General features: G+C 44.0%; 1 non-coding gene across 1 annotated transcript; it reads left to right on the forward strand.

Moving 5' to 3' along the window:
- The first annotated feature begins 10,799 nt into the window (after window positions 1-10,799).
- Window positions 10,800-10,875, forward strand: trnaa-ugc. Its single transcript has one exon. It is a non-coding gene; the product is annotated as a tRNA-Ala (tRNA).
- Window positions 10,876-14,950: the final 4,075 nt, after the last annotated feature.

The following is a 14,950-nucleotide window of genomic DNA, read 5'->3' on the forward strand; positions in this document are numbered from 1 at the left end:
ATGTGAAATTGTTAGTTTTAGCTGAGCTTGCTGGTCCTGTGCCTAACACAGCTCTGAGCAATAAGTGAGTCTCTATTGATGGCTTTCCAATCCATCAGCTCAGGAGTCCTGATAGAGAGAAACAGCCTACTTTCAATCCAGCCAACAACACTGTCCCATCTCATTCAGCTACCTGCCTGGCCTTCCTGACCACAGGTCTATGTCTCTAACCATGTTTCTGTGCCTGTGTCCCAAATGGCATCCTATTGGTCCATAATGGTGCCACTACACTCTTAGAAAGAAAAGTGCTATCTAGAATCTAAAAGGGCTATTTGGTGCTCCCTAAAATAGAACCCGTTGAAGAACCCTTGTAGGTTCCAGGTAGAACCCTTTTGGATTCAATGTAGAACCCTATGTGGAAAGGGTTTTACCTGGAACCAAAAAGGGTTCTTCAAAGGGTTCTCTTTTGGGGACAGCCAACAAACCACTTAATGTTCTAGATACTCTCTTAGGGGGAAAAAAATCACATATCAAATAAAAATATATGTAAAAAACGGTTCTTCAAAGTGGACTGGGCCCTTGTCAAAAGTAATGCACTACATAGTGAATAGGGTGCCATTTGAAACTGAGCCCATACCTTACAACACAGGAACTAAAACCAATGGGACAATGTGTACACTAACACAGATATTGCTCAGGACTAGATGGAGGCTTGTTTGTAGGGCACTGCATCACAGCCACACAACAGATGGGTTGCAGTACAGACACAAACAACAAACCATGTGGTCTGTAAAAGTGTAGATGACTGGAGAGTAGCCAAAACTAAATGCTTTTCAACCGATCGCTGCCCGCACCTGCCCGCCTGACTAGCATCACTACTCTGGATGGTTCTGACTTAGAATATGTGGACAACTACAAATACCTAGGTGTCTGGCTATAAACTCTACTTCCAGACTCATATTAAACATCTCCAATCCTAAATTAAATCTAGAATCGGCTTCCTATTTCGCAACAAAACCTCCTTCACTCATGCTGCCAAACTTATCCTCGTTAAACTAACTATCCTACCAATCCTCGACTTTGGCGATGTCATTTAAAAAATAGCCTCCAACACTCTACTCAGCAAACTGGATGCAGTCTATCACAGTGCCATCCGTTTTGTCACCAAAGCCCCATATACTACCCACCACTGTGACCTGTATGCTCTCGTCGGCTGGCCCTCGCTACATATTCGTCGCCAGACCCACTGGCTCCAGGTCGTCTATAAGTCTTTGCTAGGTAAATCTCAGCCTTATCTCAGCTCACTGGTCACCAGAGCAACACCCACCTGCAGCACGCGCTCCAGCAGGTATATTTCACTGGTCATCCACAAAGCCAACACCTCCTTTGGCCGCCTTTCCTTCCAGTTCTCTGCTGCTAATGACTGGAACAAATTGCAAAAATCACTGAAGTTGGAGACTTATATCTCCCTCACTAACTTTAAGCATCAGCTATCTGAGCAGCTTACCGATCGCTGCAACTGTACACAGCCCATCTGTAAATAGCCCATCTGTCAGGGATTTCCTCCTCTTCTTCCGAAGAGGAGAGGCGAAAAGGATCAGAGGACCAATATGCGGCGTGGTAAGTGTCCATGGTTCTTTTAATACGTAAATGTACACATGAACACTACAAAACAATAAACATGGAAAACCTAAACAGTCCTATCTGGTGCAAAGACAGAGACAGGAACAATCACCCACAAACACACAGTGAAACCCAGGCTACCTAAGTATGATTCTCAATCAGAGACAACTAATGACACCTGCCTCTGATTGAGAACCATACTAGGCCGAAACATAGAAATACCCCAAAACATAGAAAAACAAACATAGACTGCCCACCCAACTCATGCCCTGACCATACTAAATAATGACAAAACAAAGGAAATAAAGGTCAGAACGTGACACCATCCAACTACCTACCTCATCCCCATATTGTTTTTTATTTACTTTCCTGCTCTTTTGCACACCAGTATTTCTACTTGCACATCATCATCTGCACATCTATCACTCCAGTGATAATTTGCTAAATTGTAATTACTTCGCTACTATGGCCTATTTATTACCTTCATTTGCACACATTGTATATAGACTTTTTCTATTGTGTTATTGACTGTACGTTTGTTCATTCCAGGTGTAACTCTCCGTTGTTTTTTGTGTCGCACTGCTTTGCTTTATCTTGGCCAGGTCACAGTTGGAAATGAGAACTTGTGTGTGTATATATATATATATATATTGTTTAAATAGAGTAATATACAAATGATGTGGGTCCCAAATGGCACCATACTCCCTATATAGTGCACTACTTTTGACCAGAGCTCGATGGGCCCTATGGGCCCTGGTCTAAAGTAATGCACTATAAAAGGGAATAGGGTGCCATTTGGGACAGATCCATTGTGTTTCTACTGTTGACAGCAGCTAACACAGGTCGTTTATAAAGCAGTCTTATCTTTGCCCGGGGAGTTCTGCTCTTACTTTGTCTCAGTGCTGCTGTAGTGTTTGTTTTCCCAGAGAAGTGAAGAAGCAGTGTTTTTGCTAAACATACTGTATATTATCTCTGGGCCAACAGCACAGTAATGAGTCCAGCCTGCATCTAGCTCCCACATCATTGTGGCTTGTGAGGGTACTTGTGGGCTACGTGCTGGAACTAGAATCTTGGGTAAATAAATGAAAATTCCATTTTGAACATTCCATCTCAAACTCAGTCTCTCTGTTGGAAACACACAGAACCTCCACCATTTATATGATGCTATTGAATTCCAGAATGTGACCACAGATAATGTGACCACAGATAATATGACCACAGAAGCTCAATCGAGATAAATAGCATAACCCACTTCCCAAATTGAAAGGGCAACATTGGTCTGAAAAAATTCAGCGTCAATTATCTGATATATGACGAATAACATATACATCGCTACCTCCCCTTAAAAGAAACCCCCCATTTTTCAAACAAACAATGACTTTTACTCTTAAATGATCTCTATGTACTAAAGGTGTTGGCTAAGATACCTGCTACAGCTCCAGTTAAACATCACTATTAGAGCAACATCTATTTAAGAGGTCAGCTCCAGTTAAACATCACTATTAGAGCAACATCTATTTAAGAGGTCAGCTCCAGTTAAACATCACTATTAGAGCAACATCTATTTAAGAGGTCAGCTCCAGTTAAACATCACTATTAGAGCAACATCTATTTAAGAGGTCAGCTCCAGTTAAACATCACTATTAGAGCAACATCTATTTAAGAGGTCAGCTCCAGTTAAACATCACTATTAAAGCAACATCTATTTAAGAGGTCAGCTCCAGTTAAACATCACTATTAGAGCAACATCAATTTAAGAGGTCAGCTCCAGTTAAACATCACTATTAGAGCAACATCAATTTAAGAGTTCAGCTCCAGTTAAACATCACTATTAGAGCAACATCTATTTAAGAGTTCAGCTCCAGTTAAACATCACTATTAGAGCAACATCAATTTAAGAGTTCAGCTCCAGTTAAACATCACTATTAGAGCAACATCTATTTAAGAGGTCAGCTCCAGTTAAACATCACTATTAGAGCAACATCTATTTAAGAGGTCAGCTCCAGTTAAACATCATTATTAGAGCAACATCTATTTAAGAGGTCAGCGACATAACATCAGTAAACATGATCAGACAGACAGTAATATCATCATTTCAGTCTTGCTCAGGGGTTGCATCAGCTTAGAGATCATTTTTCTTTCTATGAATTATGCAAACCCTTTCAGACAGTTTCTTCCAAGGGATGTACGTAACATATACACAGACTGAACTGGTGCTATGATTAAAAGGAAGTGACTGTTAGACATGTCTGTCTGGTCTGTTTACATTGCAGACATATCAACAAGCCCCAGCGTGTTATCCTAACTCTTGGTTTGTTTCATGTAAACACAAGGCAAAAAGACGTTGCCCTCATTTCATCGTTATTCAGAGCCTTGAAAGACAGTGGATAAAGAATTTGAATTATGTTCAATTATATATTGAGTTTCCTTTATCCTTTTAACATGTTCGTCCTCTGCTTAATGACCCTCGTGACAGAAAAATACATGAATTGGGGTCAATTGCATCTAAATTCCAGGCAATTTAGACATGGAGTTGCACTCAAAGGAAGCAGAAGTCCTATGTCCAATTCAACTGACAGGACTGGATCCCAGCTCTGACATCATTCCAACGGGCACAGGGGAAGTCCTATGTCCAATTCAACTGTCAGGAATGGAATGGATCCCAGCTCTGACATCATTCCAACGGGCACAGGGGAAGTCCTATGTCCAATTCAACTGTCAGGAATGGAATGGATCCCAGCTCTGACATCATTCCAACGGGCACAGGGGAAGTCCTATGTCCAATTCAACTGTCAGGAATGGAATGGATCCCAGCTCTGACATCATTCCAACGGGCACAGGGGAAGTCCTATGTCCAATTCAACGGACAGGAATGGAATGGATCCCAGCTCTGACATCATTCCAACGGGCACAGGGGAAGTCCTATGTCCAATTCAACTGACAGGAATGGAATGGATCCCAGCTCTGACATCATTCCAACGGGCACAGGGGAAGTCCTATGTCCAATTCAACTGACAGGAATGGAATGGATCCCAGCTCTGACATCATTCCAACGGGCACAGGGGAAGTCCTATGTCCAATTCAACTGTCAGGAATGGAATGGATCCCAGCTCTGACATCATTTCAACGGGCACAGGGGAAGTCCTATGTCCAATTCAACTGTCAGGAATGGAATGGATCCCAGCTCTGACATCATTCCAACGGGCACAGGGGAAGTCCTATGTCCAATTCAACTGACAGGAATGGAATGGATCCCAGCTCTGACATCATTCCAACGGGCACAGGGGAAGTCCTATGTCCAATTCAACTGACAGGAATGGAATGGATCCCAGCTCTGACATCATTCCAACGGGCACAGGGGAAGTCCTATGTCCAATTCAACTGACAGGAATGGAATCGATCCCAGCTCTGACATCATTCCAACGGGCACAGGGGAAGTCCTATGTCCAATTCAACTGTCAGGAATGGAATGGATCCCAGCTCTGACATCATTCCAACGGGCACAGGGGAAGTTCTATGTCCAATTCAACTGACAGGAATGGAATGGATCCCAGCTCTGACATCATTCCAACGGGCACAGGGGAAGTTCTATGTCCAATTCAACTGACAGGAATGGAATGGATCCCAGCTCTGACATCATTCCAACGGGCACAGGAGAAGTCCTATGTCCAATTCAACTGACAGGAATGGAATGGATCCCAGCTCTGACATCATTCCAACGGGCACAGGGGAAGTCCTATGTCCAATTCAACTGTCAGGAATGGAATGGATCCCAGCTCTGACATCATTCCAACGGGCACAGGGGAAGTCCTATGTCCAATTCAACTGACAGGAATGGAATGGATCCCAGCTCTGACATCATTCCAACGGGCACAGGGGAAGTCCTATGTCCAATTCAACTGACAGGAATGGATCCCAGCTCTGACATCATTCTAACGGGCACAGGGGAAGTCCTATGTCCAATTCAACTGACAGGAATGGATCCCAGCTCTGACATCATTCCAACGGGCACAGGGGAAGTTCTATGTCCAATTCAACTGACAGGACTGGATCCCAGCTCTGATATCATTCCAACGGGCACAGGGGAAGTCCTATGTCCAATTCAACTGACAGGAATGGATCCCAGCTCTGACATCATTCTAACGGGCACAGGGGAAGTCCTATGTCCAATTCAACTGACAGGACTGGATCCCAGCTCTGACATCATTCCAACGGGCACAGGGGAAGTCCTATGTCCAATTCAACTGACAGGACTGGATCCCAGCTCTGACATCATTCTAACGGGCACAGGGGAAGTCCTATGTCCAATTCAACTGACAGGACTGGATCCCAGCTCTGACATCATTCCAACGGGCACAGGGGAAGTCCTATGTCCAATTCAACTGACAGGACTGGATCCCAGCTCTGACATCATTCCAACGGGCACAGGGGAAGTCCTATGTCCAATTCAACTGACAGGACTGGATCCCAGCTCTGACATCATTCCAACGGGAACAGGGGAAGTCCTGATAGATTGTTTGTTTTCTCACCCTCTCCTTGTGGGGAGGAAAATGCAACCTTTGTGAAAGCACATGGCTATGCATGCCAGGGCTCAACAGGGCATCAGAGTAACACAATCTTTACCCCTGGCTCCAAGTGGCAGTTCTCCACTGAGTTCCTGTGTGTTTCCAGTGAGGGTCTGACATTGACTAATGTAGTGATCAAGAGGACAGAACTAGAACCTTTTCACGGGTAACTTTTACATCCATTCACAGCCATTCCTCATTTAACTTCCTGCTCTTGATGGTTATTCTTTCTGTTGTTCACTGAGTCTGTCTGTGGGCCTGGAGTCTGGGTCCGTTCTCTGATATGTGGCGGTGCTCAGGAGAATTAGATGCAGCTTTAGGATCTTTCCCACCATCAGTCACTTCATTTCTGCAGTCTGACTGCTTGGTGTTTCCTCTTCTGTTTTCCTCTCATGTCCAAACAGCAACACGTGAGAGACATTATCTGCAGGCCAGCGTCTCCTTTGTAAAGCGTTATTGTAAAACCCCCATAACACTCTGGGGGAGGGAAGATCATCTGTCAGATGACTTCTGTACTAGTGTTTGTGTGAGGTTCAACCTTCAAACTGACTGTTTGCTCCCTGTTCCAATACTTGTATTGTTGTGCAGTAAGTTCACCCATGTGGGACCAACTATTTCACTAAATCTGACTGGTTCTACATTTACAATGCTTTTATGACATCATTATTATTACTTTTCTCCCTGATTTCAATCTTGTCTCTTTACTGCAACTCCCCAACGGGCTCGAGAGAGAGAGAGAGAGAGAGAGAGGAGCAGGCGGAAACATGACCCACCTAACTGTCATCCTTAACATCTCCACTGACACGGACCTAAACATCCTGGAGGTGTTTTACTGTCTGTCTGCCCAATGATAATCCTCTCCAGACAATTCCACTCATTCCCCAAGCTGGTCTCCATTCCATCCACTAGAGGACTAACCATCTACATAACAATGCATTTAGGCTCTTAGTTCAACCAGTCCTCTACATATTCTGTTCTATCAGTTAATGGAGGGTGAAATGTAACCAGTCCTCTACATATTCTGTTATACCTGTTAATGGAGGGTGAGATTTAACCAGTCCTCTACATATTCTGTTCTACCAGTTAATGGAGGGTGAGATTTAACCAGTCCTCTACATATTCTGTTCTACCTGTTAATGGAGGGTGAGATTTAACTAGTCCTCTACATATTCTGTTCTATCAGTTAATGAAGGGTGAGATTTAACCATTCCTCTACATATTCTGTTCTACCAGTTAATGGAGGGTGAGATTTAACCAGTCCTCTACATATTCTGTTCTACCAGTTAATGGAGGGTGAGATTTAACCAGTCCTCTACATATTCTGTTATACCTGTTAATGGAGGGTGAGATTTAACTAGTCCTCTACATATTCTGTTCTATCAGTTAATGAAGGGTGAGATTTAACCAGTCCTCTACATATTCTGTTCTACCAGTTAATGGAGGGTGAGATTTAACCAGTCCTCTACATATTCTGTTCTACCAGTTAATGGAGGGTGAGATTTAACCAGTCCTCTACATATTCTGTTCTACCAGTTAATGGAGGGTGAGATTTAACCAGTCCTCTACATATTCTGTTCTACCAGTTAATGGAGGGTGATATTTAACTAGTCCTCTACATATTCTGTTATACCAGTTAATGGAGGGTGAGATTTAACTAGTCCTCTACATATTCTGTTCTACCAGTTAATGGAGGGTGATATTTAACCAGTCCTCTACATATTCTGTTATACCAGTTAATGAAGGGTGAGATTTAACCATTCCTCTACATATTCTGTTCTACCAGTTAATGGAGGGTGAGATTTAACCAGTCCTCTACATATTCTGTTCTACCAGTTAATGAGGGGTGAGATTTAACCAGTCCTCTACATATTCTGTTATACCTGTTAATGGAGGGTGAGATTTAACTAGTCCTCTACATATTCTGTTCTATCAGTTAATGAAGGGTGAGATTTAACCAGTCCTCTACATATTCTGTTCTACCAGTTAATGGAGGGTGAGATTTAACCAGTCCTCTACATATTCTGTTCTACCAGTTAATGGAGGGTGAGATTTAACCAGTCCTCTACATATTCTGTTCTACCAGTTAATGGAGGGTGATATTTAACTAGTCCTCTACATATTCTGTTCTACCAGTTAATGGAGGGTGAGATTTAACCAGTCCTCTACATATTCTGTTCTACCAGTTAATGGAGGGTGAGATTTAACCAGTCCTCTACATATTCTGTTCTACCAGTTAATGGAGGGTGAGATTTAACCAGTCCATATTCTACAGTTAATGGAGGTGATATTCTGTCCTCTACATATTCTACCAGTTAATGGAGGGTGAGATTTAACCAGTCCTCTACATATTCTGTTCTACCAGTTAATGGAGGGTGAGATTTAACCAGTCCTCTACATATTCTGTTCTACCAGTTAATGGAGGGTGAGATTTAACCAGTCCTCTACATATTCTGTTCTACCAGTTAATGGAGGGTGAGATTTAACCAGTCCTCTACATATTCTGTTCTACCAGTTAATGGAGGGTGAGATTTAACCAGTCCTCTACATATTCTGTTCTACCAGTTAATGGAGGGTGAGATTTAACCAGTCCTCTACATATTCTGTTCTACCAGTTAATGGAGGGTGAGATTTAACCAGTCCTCTACATATTCTGTTCTACCAGTTAATGGAGGGTGAGATTTAACCAGTCCTCTACATATTCTGTTCTACCAGTTAATGGAGGGTGAGATTTAACCAGTCCTCTACATATTCTGTTCTACCAGTTAATGGAGGGTGAGATTTAACCAGTCCTCTACATATTCTGTTCTACCAGTTAATGGAGGGTGAGATTTAACTAGTCCTCTACATATTCTGTTATACCAGTTAATGGAGGGTGAGATTTAACCAGTCCTCTACATATTCTGTTCTACCAGTTAATGGAGGGTGATATTTAACTAGTCCTCTACATATTCTGTTATACCAGTTAATGGAGGGTGAGATTTAACCAGTCCTCTACATATTCTGTTCTACCAGTTAATGGAGGGTGATATTTAACTAGTCCTCTACATATTCTGTTATACCAGTTAATGGAGGGTGAGATTTAACCAGTCCTCTACATATTCTGTTCTACCAGTTAATGGAGGGTGATATTTAACTAGTCCTCTACATATTCTGTTATACCAGTTAATGGAGGGTGATATTTAACTAGTCCTCTACATATTCTGTTATACCAGTTAATGGAGGGTGAGATTTAACTAGTCCTCTACATATTCTGTTCTACCAGTTAATGGAGGGTGATATTTAACTAGTCCTCTACATATTCTGTTCTACCAGTTAATGGAGGGTGATATTTAACTAGTCCTCTACATATTCTGTTATACCAGTTAATGGAGGGTGAGATTTAACCAGTCCTCTACATATTCTGTTATACCAGTTAATGGAGGGTGAGATTTAACCAGTCCTCTACATATTCTGTTATACCAGTTAATGGAGGGTGAGATTTAACCAGTCCTCTACATATTCTGTTATACCAGTTAATGGAGGGTGAGATTTAACTAGTCCTCTACATATTCTGTTCTACCAGTTAATGGAGGGTGAGATTTAACCAGTCCTCTACATATTCTGTTCTACCAGTTAATGGAGGGTGAGATTTAACTAGTCCTCTACATATTCTGTTCTACCAGTTAATGGAGGGTGAGATTTAACTAGTCCTCTACATATTCTGTTCTACCAGTTAATGGAGGGTGAGATTTAACTAGTCCTCTACATATTCTGTTCTACCAGTTAATGGAGGGTGATATTTAACTAGTCCTCTACATATTCTGTTCTACCAGTTAATGGAGGGTGAGATTTAACCAGTCCTCTACATATTCTGTTATACCTGTTAATGGAGGGTGAGATTTAACTAGTCCTCTACATATTCTGTTCTATCAGTTAATGAAGGGTAGATTTAACTAGTCCTCTACATATTCTGAGATTTAACCAGTCCTCTACATATTCTGTTCTACCAGTTAATGGAGGGTGAGATTTAACCAGTCCTCTACATATTCTGTTCTACCAGTTAATGGAGGGTGAGATTTAACCAGTCCTCTACATATTCTGTTCTACCAGTTAATGGAGGGTGAGATTTAACCAGTCCTCTACATATTCTGTTCTACCAGTTAATGGAGGGTGAGATTTAACCAGTCCTCTACATATTCTGTTATACCAGTTAATGGAGGGTGATATTTAACCAGTCCTCTACATATTCTGTTATACCAGTTAATGGAGGGTGAGATTTAACTAGTCCTCTACATATTCTGTTATACCAGTTAATGGAGGGTGAGATTTAACCAGTCCTCTACATATTCTGTTATACCAGTTAATGGAGGGTGAGATTTAACCAGTCCTCTACATATTCTGTTATACCAGTTAATGGAGGGTGATATTTAACTAGTCCTCTACATATTCTGTTATACCAGTTAATGGAGGGTGAGATTTAACTAGTCCTCTACATATTCTGTTATACCAGTTAATGGAGGGTGATATTTAACTAGTCCTCTACATATTCTGTTATACCAGTTAATGGAGGGTGAGATTTAACCAGTCCTCTACATATTCTGTTATACCAGCTAATGGAGGGTAAGATTTAACAATTTTTAAAATTGGGAATAGGGTCCCATGTGGCTCAGTTGGTAGAGCATGGTGCTTGCAATGCCATGGTTGTGGGTTCGATTCCCATGTGCGACCAGTATGAAAAAGTATGCTCTCATTACTGTAAGTTGCTATTGATAAGCGCATCTACTAAAATGTACATTTGGTATTCCATTTAACTCATATGCTGCTTCCATGCCCTGAGGCTGCTTTCACTACTTGTTGATTCTCCTCAGGTGGCTTCTGTCCTACGTAGCTCTATTCAGGTGGCTTCTATCCTACGTAGCTCTATTCAGGTGGCTTCTATCCTACGTAGCTCTATTCAGGTGCCTTCTGTCCTACGTAGCTCTATTCAGGTGCCTTCTATCCTACGTAGCTCTATTCAGGTGGCTTCTATCCTACGTAGCTCTATTCAGGTGGCTTCTGTCCTACGTAGCTCTATTCAGGTGGCTTCTGTCCTACGTAGCTCTATTCAGGTAGCTCTATTCAGGTGCCTTCTATCCTACGTAGCTCTATTCAGGTGGCTTCTGTCCTACGTAGCTCTATTCAGGTGGCTTCTATCCTACGTAGCTCTATTCAGGTGGCTTCTATCCTACGTAGCTCTATTCAGGTGGCTTCTGTCCTACGTAGCTCTATTCAGGTGGCTTCTATCCTACGTAGCTCTATTCAGGTGGCTTCTATCCTACGTAGCTCTATTCAGGTGGCTTCTGTCCTACGTAGCTCTATTCAGGTGGCTTCTATCCTACGTAGCTCTATTCAGGTGGCTTCTGTCCTACGTAGCTCTATTCAGGTGCCTTCTATCCTACGTAGCTCTATTCAGGTGGCTTCTTGTCATGTTTTGTCATATATTGTCTTGTCATTATGCTTTCCCTTCTGTTCGTTTCCCCCTGCTGGTCTTATTAGGTTCGTTCCCTTTTTCTATCCCTCTCTCTCCCCCTCCCTCTCTCTCCTCTCTCTATCGTTCCGTTCCTGCTCCCAGCTGTTCCTCATTCTCCTAACTCACTCATTTAGTCTTTTTACACCTGTTCCCTATTTTGTCTTCTGATTAGAGTCCCTATTTCTCCCCTTGTTTTCCACTTCTGTCCTTGTCGGATCCTTGTCTATTGTTCACCGTGCTGTGTTTGTGTATCGCCCTGTCGTGTCGTGTTTCCCTCAGATGCTGCGTGGTGAGCAGGTGTCTGAGTCTGCTAAGTTCAAGTGCCTTCCCGAGGCACCCTGCAGTTCAAGATCGAGTCTCCAGTCTGTTCTCGTCATTACGAGTGGAAATTGTGTTTTTTGATTGTATTTTTACTTTACTGGATTAAAGACTCTGTTTTCGCCAAGTCGCTTTTGGGTCCTCATTCACCTGCATAACAGAAGGATCCGACCAAGAATGGACCCAGCGACTATGGATTCTCTCTACTCTACTCTCGAGTTCCAGGGAGCGATGCTCGGCAGACACGAGCAGGAATTGTCTGCTGCTCGGCATGCCGTTGAAACCCTGGCCGCTCAGGTCTCCGACCTCTCAGGACAGTATCAGAGTCTTCGTCTCGTGTCACCAGCTACTTCCGGTTCTTCCGAGCCTCCGGAACCTAGGGTTAATAACCCACCATGTTATTCTGGGCAGCCCACTGAGTGCCGCTCCTTTCTCACCCAGTGTGATATCGTGTTCTCTCTCCAACCCAACACATACTCAAGAGAGAGCTCGGATTGCCTACGTCATATCACTCCTTACTGGTCGGGCTCGGCAGTGGGGCACAGCTATCTGGGAGGCAAGCGCTGAGTGTACTAACAATTATCTGAACTTTAAAGAGGAGATGATAAGGGTTTTTGATCGCTCAGTTTTTGGGAAAGAAGCTTCCTGGTCCCTGTCTTCCCTATGTCAAGGTAATCGATCCATAACGGATTACTCTATAGAGTTTCGCACTCTTGCTGCCTCCAGTAACTGGAACGAGCAGGCGTTGCTCGCTCGTTTTCTGGAGGGACTCCACGCTAAGGTTAAGGATGAGATTCTCTCTCGGGAGGTTCCATCCAGCGTGGATTCTTTGATTGAACTCGCTATTCGCATTGAACGACGGGTAGATCTTCGTCACCGAGCTCATAGAAGAGAGCTCGCGTTAACTGTGTCTCCCCTCTCTCCGACACTACCATCTTTCCCCACTGACTCTGGTGTTGAGCCCATGCAGCTGGGGGGTATTCACATTTCGACTAAGGAGAGGGAACGGAGAATCACCAACCGCCTCTGTCTCTATTGCGGTTCCGCTGGTCATTTTGTCATTTCATGTCCAGTTAAAGGCCAGAGCTCATCAGTAAGCGGAGGGCGACTGATAAGCGCTACTAGACGGTCCTCTCCGTCAAGTACATGTACTACTTTACCGGTCCATCTACGCTGGAACGGATCGGCAGCTTCCTGCAGTGCATTAATAGACTCTGGGGCAGAGGGCTGTTTTATGGACGAAGCCTGGGCGCGGGAACATGACATTCCTCTCAGACAGTTAGGGGAGCCCACGGTCATGTTTGCCTTGGATGGTAGTCCTCTCCCCAGTATATTATATGAAACACTACCTTTAACCCTCACTGTATCTGGTAACCATAGTGAGACCATTTCTTTTTTGTTCACCTTTTACACCTGTTGTTTTGGGTCATCCCTGGCTAGTGTGTCATAATCCTTCTTTTGATTGGTCTAGTAATTCTATCCTTTCCTGGAACGTTTCTTGTCATGTGAAGTGTTTAATGTCTGCTATTTCTCCTGTTTGTTCTGTCCCCTCTTCTCAGGAGGAACCTGGTGATTTGACAGGAGTGCCGGAGGAATATCATGGTCTGCGCACGGTCTTCAGTCGGTCCAGAACCAACTCCTCTCCTCCTCACCGGTCGTATGATTGTTGTTCTGATCTCTTTAAGAAGCGTTTTGCATCCGCTCCTATCCTTGTTGCACCTGACGTCACTAAACAGTTTATTGTTGAGGTTGACGCGTCAGGGGTGGGCGTGGGAGCCATTCTGTCCCAGCGCTCCGATACTGACGATGGGGTCCACCCTTGTGCGTATTTTTCTCATCGCCTGTCACCGTCGGAACGTAACTATGATGTGGCTAACCGCGAACTGCTCGCCATCCGTTTAGCCCTAGGCAAATGGCGACAGTGGTTGGAGGGGGCGACCGTTCCTTTTGTCGTTTGGACTGACCAAAGGAACCTTGAGTACATCCGTTCTGCCAAACGACTGAATGCGCGTCATGCTCGTTGGGCGTTGTTTTTCGCTCGTTTCGAGTTCGTTATTTCTTATTGCCCGGGTACTAAGAACACCAAGCCTCATGCTTTATCCCGTCTCTTTAGTTCTGCTGTGGCTTCTACCGATCCCGAGGGATCCTTCCTGTTGGGCGTGTTGTCGGGTTGACTGTCTGGGGAATTGAGAGACAGGTTAAGCAAGCACTCACGCACACTGCGTCGCCGCGCGCTTGTCCTAGTAACCTTCTTTTCGTTCCTGTTTCTACTCGTCTGGCTGTTCTTCAGTGGGCTCACTCTGCCAAGTTAGCTGGCCATCCCGGCGTTCGGGGTACGCTTGCTTCTATTCGCCAGCGGTTTTGGTGGCCTACTCAGGAGCGTGACACGCGCCGTTTCGTGGCTGCGTGTTCAGACTGCGCGCAGAAGAAGTCTGGTAATTTTTTTTTTCTGCTTCTGCTCCTGGTCTTGCTGGGTCTCAGTCTGTTCCCTGCCATCGCATCTCTCCTGTTCTTGTTCCTGCCCTTGCTGTGTCTCAGTCTGTCCCTAGTTGTTACTCTCCTGGCCTGTTTGGTTCTGTTTGCTCTTAAGCTTTCAGTTCTCTACCCGTGTCTCATTTTTTTTTTTTTAGAGTAGTACCCTAGTTTCCCTTTTTATCGTTTTCCGTTACGGTCCTGAGGAGAGGAGTTGGGTTCTTTCTCGGGACGTGCTGGACCGTTTGTGATCTATGATTTCCTCCGTTGCCGCCAGTGTTCCTCCTCGAGAGCGCCAGGAGGCGCTCGGTGAGTGGGGGGGTACTGTCATGTTTTGTCATATATTGTCTTGTCATTATGCTTTCCCTTCTGTTCGTTTCCCCCTGCTGGTCTTATTAGGTTCGTTCCCTTTTTCTATCCCTCTCTCTCCCCCTCCCTCTCTCTCCTCTCTCTATCGTTCCGTTCCTGCTCCCAGCTGTTCCTCATTCTCCTAACTCACTCATTT

Source organism: Oncorhynchus gorbuscha, unplaced genomic scaffold, assembly GCF_021184085.1.
Source record: "Oncorhynchus gorbuscha isolate QuinsamMale2020 ecotype Even-year unplaced genomic scaffold, OgorEven_v1.0 Un_scaffold_1171, whole genome shotgun sequence".
Classification (NCBI taxonomy): domain Eukaryota; kingdom Metazoa; phylum Chordata; class Actinopteri; order Salmoniformes; family Salmonidae; genus Oncorhynchus; species Oncorhynchus gorbuscha.